This window comes from Panthera pardus, unplaced genomic scaffold, assembly GCF_024362965.1.
Source record: "Panthera pardus isolate Hobbes unplaced genomic scaffold, ASM2436296v1 HiC_scaffold_17, whole genome shotgun sequence".
Classification (NCBI taxonomy): Eukaryota; Metazoa; Chordata; class Mammalia; order Carnivora; family Felidae; genus Panthera; species Panthera pardus.
The window spans coordinates 148,182,201-148,189,000 of record NW_026526732.1 but is presented as its reverse complement, the minus strand read 5'-3'; the positions used below and the strand labels follow the sequence as shown (position 1 = coordinate 148,189,000).

The 6,800-nt window shown below is 38.6% G+C and overlaps 1 pseudogene; it reads left to right on the top strand.

Annotated features, from left to right (window-relative positions):
- The first annotated feature begins 4,630 nt into the window (after positions 1-4,630).
- On the top strand, positions 4,631-6,499 carry LOC109271414 (V-type proton ATPase subunit d 2-like; annotated as a pseudogene).
- Positions 6,500-6,800: the final 301 nt, after the last annotated feature.

The window sequence follows — 6,800 nt, the reverse complement described above, 5'->3', positions numbered from 1 at the left end:
CTCTGACCCTCCCCCGTTCATGCTCTGTCTCTCTCTGTCCCAAAAATAAATAAAAAACGTTGAAAAAAAAATAAAAATAAAAGTCAATAAGTTCTGAATAAGACCTTTTCTCCATTTTTTACGTCATCTGGAAGTGCATTTAAAAATTATGACAAAGAGGGGTGCCTGGGTGGCTCAGTTGGTTAAGTGTTTGACTCTTGGTTTCAGCTCATGGTTTGTGAATTCGAGCCCTGCACCAGACTCCATGCTGATAGTGCAGAGCCTGCTTGGGATTCTCTCTCTCCCCACCCCCTCTGTCCCTCCCCCACTTGCTCTCTCTCTCCAAAATAAATAAACTTAATTTTTTTTATTATAACAAAGAGATGGGCACTAAACTATTGTACGTGTGTGTATAATTTCATTTGGCCATAGAAAAGGATTAATTTTATAATCATGCATTTGACAGGTGTAGAACAGTATATCAACATCCAAGAGGGAGAAATTAATCCAAAATAAATGAACCTGGATTTCTAAAGTTTCGGGTATTACAACCAAGACTGCATCTTGGAACATTTTGTTTTGTGTCCATACATAAGTGGATTTCTGCATTTAAGAACACAATTTAATCTACTTAGTGGAAATTAACAGCAATATGAAGAGAATATGTTAGATCTTTACTCAGTGTAAGTTTACACTATTTCTCAATGCTATGTGAATTATTTATAGCAGAATATATAAAATATTTCCATCAGATTGACTTGAATCTAGGGAGTCTATAATAAAAATAAATAAATAAGCAGAAAAGTAACAGTACATCATAGACCTATACCCAAATAGAAAAGTGTATTTATATGATCCAGTAATATTTAGTAAAAGTCAAAAATATGTCACCTGTAAATCAGAATAAGCTCAAGAAGACATATGTTAAAGTACGTGTTTATTTTACTCCAAAATATGATGTTGGTCTGTCAGAAGTAATGTCGAGACTTTTGCCTTCAGTGCTTTCAAATCATGCACAGTAAGCAGGTGACGTATCGATGAGACACAAATGGGTAGGGCTTTGTTAGTTCTTAGGGAACTCTGTTGCAAGTTAGTATTTCTTTACGTGATTTTTACAAATTGAGAATATTCTAATCCTAAAACAGATGAGGATGGGAACCTCATCATGGGTTTGTCACCTGAATGAACTTAAAAACCCACCACCATCAGTATTTCCTGGCAATGCTAAGAAGCCATCAATTCTTTCAAATTAGAAAAAGAAGTCTCAGATATAATGTTTCAGCATTCCAACTTTTCCACAGAGGAATTATGCAAATCCAGAATATTGTAACACAGGCCAAAGCTCCCTCATTTCTTACGCCACTTGTCACCCTTAACACAAAGTTACTCAGCCTGGAGCATTATTGATGTTTGGAGTTGAACTATTCTTCATTATTAGAGGAGTATCCCATGCATTGTAGGATGGTCAGCAGCATCCCCCACCTCTACCCACTAGCGCTGATCCCTGACCCCAACCCCTCAGTTATATCAATCAAAAATATTTGCAGATACTGCCAAATGTCTCCCCTGGGGGGTAAAATGGTTGAGGATCAGTCCCCTCAACAGAAATATAGAAGGACACCAAGCTGTGGTTAAAGGAGGCTTTGTGGCCACAGGTTTTGAACTGTCCTTTGGTACTGAGAAATATCTTATTCCCAGGTCAAAGCACCATAATTATATCTTGGGTAGGTAGGCGGTACGCCTTTCCCTGTAAAGTGGGAAAGGATCGAGTACTATAAGAGCAGTCATAAGCATGTCACTTTTTTTTTTTAAGTGGCTTAAAACAGCAAGCATTTGATTAAGCACATCACTTTTTCAAGTGTGTACACTTGGAAGTTGAGGGTGTAGATTCCCTTGAAACTTTCTGTGCCTATGTCCCCCTTGGAAAGCTTTCTGGTAGCCTGGAAATATAAAACCCCAGTTTGATGACTGCTGCTCTTGGGGACTGTCACAAACAGAACAATGCTGGATAAAGCAGAGCAAATGAGTTCTACATGCAAGGCTTTCTTTTTTTCTCTAGGGGGAAGGGGAGGGAAGGGAAGGGAAGGGAAGGGAAGGGAAGGGAAGGGAAGGGAAGAGAGAAAGAAAGAAAGAAAGAAAGAAAGAAAGAAAGAAAGAAAGAAGAGGAAGATCCATTCCCTGAAATCAGATCAATTCCATATCTTGAACATTTAGGAAGATTTTCACCTTCAACTGCCCAGCACACATTGTCTCACATAGCACAGTGACTCCTCCCTTCATATAAGTGGAATGTGAAAACAACCTCAGCATTTAGAAACTTGAAGCCCTTCATGAATTGTTCTAACAGTACAATGAACATTCTTAGTGTACCTTTGAATTCCCATAGAAAAATATTAGTTGGATATTAACTAGATTTAAATCTTTTACAATGTCTTCAGCAGAAAGTGACACACAACAGCTGTTAGAAATGTAAGTTCCTCTCTTTACTCTTTTTGTAATTGTCTACCCAGTCATGAGAATCATGAAAAATGTTAGCAGACATCCAAGAAGTGAAGCACACACTCAAATGCAGCAACCATTTAGGCAGGAGATACCAGATCAAGGTCCCAAAGTCAATTAGAGATTTCAAAAATTTACATTAAGTTAATATTAAAGAAAAATATAAATACCATTAATGTTAAAAATCTGGCTGAGTACATCCAGATGGCCAACTGACACATAAAAAAGTGCTCAACATCGCTCATCATCAGGGAAATACAAATCAAAACCACTATGAGATACCACCTCACACCTGTCAGAATGGCTAACATTAACAACTCAGGCAACAACAGATGTTGACGAGGATGCGGAGAAAGACGGTCTCTTTTGCATTGTTGGTGGCAATGCAAGCTGGTGCAGCCACTCTGGAAAACAGTATGGAGGTTCCTCAAAAAAATTAAAATAGGGGGCACCTGGGTGGCTCAGTTGGTTAAGTGTCCGACTTCGGCTCAGGTCATGATCTCAATGCTGGTAAGTTTGAGCCCCGCATCGGGCTCTGTGCTGACAGCTCAGAGCCTGAAGTCTGCTTCAGCTTCTGTCTCCATCTCTCTCTGCCCCTCTCCACTCATGTGCACGCGTGTTCTCTCTCTCTCTGTCTGTCTGTCTCTCTCTCTCTCAAAAATAAATAATAATAAACATTTTAAAAAACTAAAAAATAAAAGATGAGGGCTGCCAAAACTTGAAGTAACAAGATACCCTACAATGGGTAAATGGATAAACAAATTGGTACATTCATACAATGGAATATTATTAAGCGATTTTTGTAAATGAGCTATCAAGCCACAAAAACACAAGGGGAAACTTAGGTGCATATTGCGAAGTGAAAGAAGTCATCTGTAAAGTCTACATACTGTGATCCCGACTATATGACATTCTGAAAAAGGCAAAACTATGGAGACAGTAAAAAGATCAGTGATCACCAGGAGTTCACAGGAAAGATGAATTGATGGAGCTCAGGGTATTTTTAGGGCAGTGAAGCTATTCTGAATGATATTGAAATGGTGGATACATATAATTATACATTTGTCAAAACCCATAGAATGTACAATACAAAGAGTGAAACCTAATGTAAAACTACAGATTCTACTTAATTTAAACTCAAAATGCACAAAACAATTTAACTTATTTGACTTATTTACCCAGCTCAAGAATATTAAATAAACTTAGGTTAAAATTAAATTCTTTTTAATTTACTGCATAATCCTATAAGTACTAGGTTAAATTTTTAGTGCAGAAAGATTTTTAGTGTCTTTTTATGATCACTAATCATTGGTCTATGGTCAAGTTGCATATCTGATTTGTATTTTATAACTTACTAAAGACACTAAAGATATTAAACCCGAATTATATTTCCCATTTCATACAAAACCTTTTTAGGAACAAAAAGTATTTATATTAAAAAAAAAAAACACAAGACCACTGCTTAAGCATTCATTATAACTTAGTTATTTTTATGTGATTTGTACTTTTCTATCTTACACTTATTGAAGTATAATATTTACTTTTGAACTAAAGTTTTATAATAAGTATATACTTTTTTTAAGTTTGTTTATTTTGAAAGAGAGAGAGAGCAGAGGAAGGACAGAAAGAGAAGGAGACAGAGAATCCCAAGCAAGCTCTGTGCTGTCAGTACAGAGCCAGATGCGGGGCTCGAACACACTAACTGTGGTATCATGACCTGAGCTGAAACCAAGAGTTTAACTGACTAGAGGCTAACAAGAGGTTAACAGACGCTTAACCAACTGAGCCAGCCAAACACCCCTACTTTTTTTATTTGGAAGGCAACTTTGCCAAGTAAAAAATCATTAAAAGATTTCTGAAGGCTAATTTCTTTAACGTACTTAACCTAATTGTGTAACTTACAGATTGGAATTTTTCTCTGCAGTCTCTTGAAAGCAGGGTGACAGTGGAACTCAGGTTCACAGATCCTGTACTTTGACCCTATCCCAGCATGGAATTTTTCTTAAATGTTATGAACATTTAAAGCACTAGGAATCTTGGTTGATTACTTTTCCCCCCTATGTATTTGAGACTCCAGTCTTGGATTCATGTGAGTTAATAATAATCTCTTTTTTTTTTAATTTTTTAATGTTCATTTCTGAGAGACAGACAGACAGAATGAGAGCAGGGGGAGGGGCAGAGAGAGAGGGAGACACAGAATCCGAAGTAGGCTCCAGGCTCTGAGCTGTCATGTCAGCACAGAGCCGGACACAGAGCTTGATCTCACAAACCATGAGATCATGACCTGAGCTGAAGTTGAATGCTTAACCCCCTGAGCCAACCCAGGCGCCCCAATAATAATCTCTTGTAATCAATAAAAACAGGAGCTCCATTGACCATGATAGACAATGGCTTTTATTTTTTAATATCCTCCAGATGAGGACCTCATCCTAAGTTAAGGGCACCTTCCAAAGGAGGCTCCTTTCCTTGATATCCACAGTGTAGCCACACCAATTCTCAAGAAACAAGCAGCAGACTCCAGGCCTTTAAATTCCCTACTCCAAAGACATACAAATTCAACTGTGTTTTCAGCAATTGAAATTGTATACCTGGTCTACTTTCCAGGGCCCTGTTTTTAAATCAAGAAATGTGCAGCCTACTCTCCTTCTCCCAGTCTTGGTTTGTTTCCGGGGTTTACTCAGATTATCTAGTGGATTCACTGTTGCTGTAAAAAATAAGGCTGAAAAAAATAAATAAATAAGGCTGAGCGTGCTGTGTTGAAAGGCACTAAAACCAGAGGAAACCAGCTATGAAAACCCTATCAGCTGATAGATTTCTTCCTGATAACTCCTCATAACTACTAGCATTTTTTTTTTCCAGTCTAGGGCAAATCTCCAGGAGCTGACCAAGAACCAGGGCTGTTTCAGCCCAGATTGCCTGTGATCTTCTTCCCCATGCTTGAGGGTGCCAAGCCATACTTTAACATGGACCCTGGCTACCTGGAAGGCCTGGGGCGAGGGTGCAGAGTCAGCCTCCTGACCCAGCAGGGCTACATCAACCTGGTCCAGTGTGAGACCCTGGAAGATGTGAAAATTCGTCTCCAGGCCACTGATTATGGCAACTTCTTGGCTAATCTAACAAATCCTCTTACTGTTTCTGTTTCCAGAATTGACACTGAGATGAATGCAGAGAATTTGAATATTTCTGCAATCATTCCCTGGAACTCCTGAGCACATTTTTTCCACATATATGACATGCAGTTATATGAAAAACAACATGATTCTACTGATGAACGGTGCATTGCAAAAAAAAAAAAAAAAGAAAGAAAGAAAGAAAGAAAGAAAGCAAGACCTATGAAAGAAATTCTGGTGAAGTGCCACCTATTGGGCTGTTTCACAGAAATGGAAGTGATCAACATTTCAGAGACACCGATCTCTTTAATGCTGCTCTGGTTGAAACACCATTAGCTCCATCCTTTCAAGACTATATGTCTGAAAATAACCTAGTTGAACTGAGTGTTGAATTACTGCACATTAAACCGTACAAGTCTCACCCTGAGGCATCCTATAAATTCTGTAAGAATCATGGTGAGGTCACAGTAGAAATTACGTGTCCCATTCTTGAGTTTGAGGCTGCCAGAGGTGTTTCTATCATCACTTTTAACTCCTTTGGCACTGAACCAAGCAAAGGCGACCAGGAGACCCTTTACCCAACCTATGGCAAGCTCTGTCTTGAGGGGTGGTGCCTGTGGGCTCAAGCAGAAGACTTCCATCAGGTGAGACTAGTAGCGGACCACTATAGCGGACCAGCCTTTGTTTGAGGCTGTGGGTGATGGCAGCAGAGGAAAGACTTTGGAGGATGTGTTTTATGAGTGTGAGATAGAAATGAACGTGCTGACATTCAACAGGCAATCCCACCATAGCGTGCTTCACGCATACACAAAGCTGAAGGAGCAAGAAATGAGAAATATCATGTGGATAATAGAATGCATGTCAAAAAAACACATCAAAGTAAAATTAACAGTTACATTCCAATTTTATAACCCAGTGTGGGGCCTCAAATGCAGAAAATCATAAATATTAAGGAGAGGATTTGAGGAAAGTCAAAAGAATTGCATTATATTACCTGGGTTATACAAAAATAATCCATGCTGCACCTTCATGAATTGCAGACCCAATGGAAATATAGTAAACCAACCCAGAAATAAAGTGTTCCTTCCTTTTTTTTTCCCAGCAGCCTTAAATGTTGTTTCCGTGTTTATGTCTCATTCTTTACCAGACCATAGACATTAATTCTAATTAATCCTATGGTGCTTTTCCTATTCTCATTTGATTGTATTAAAA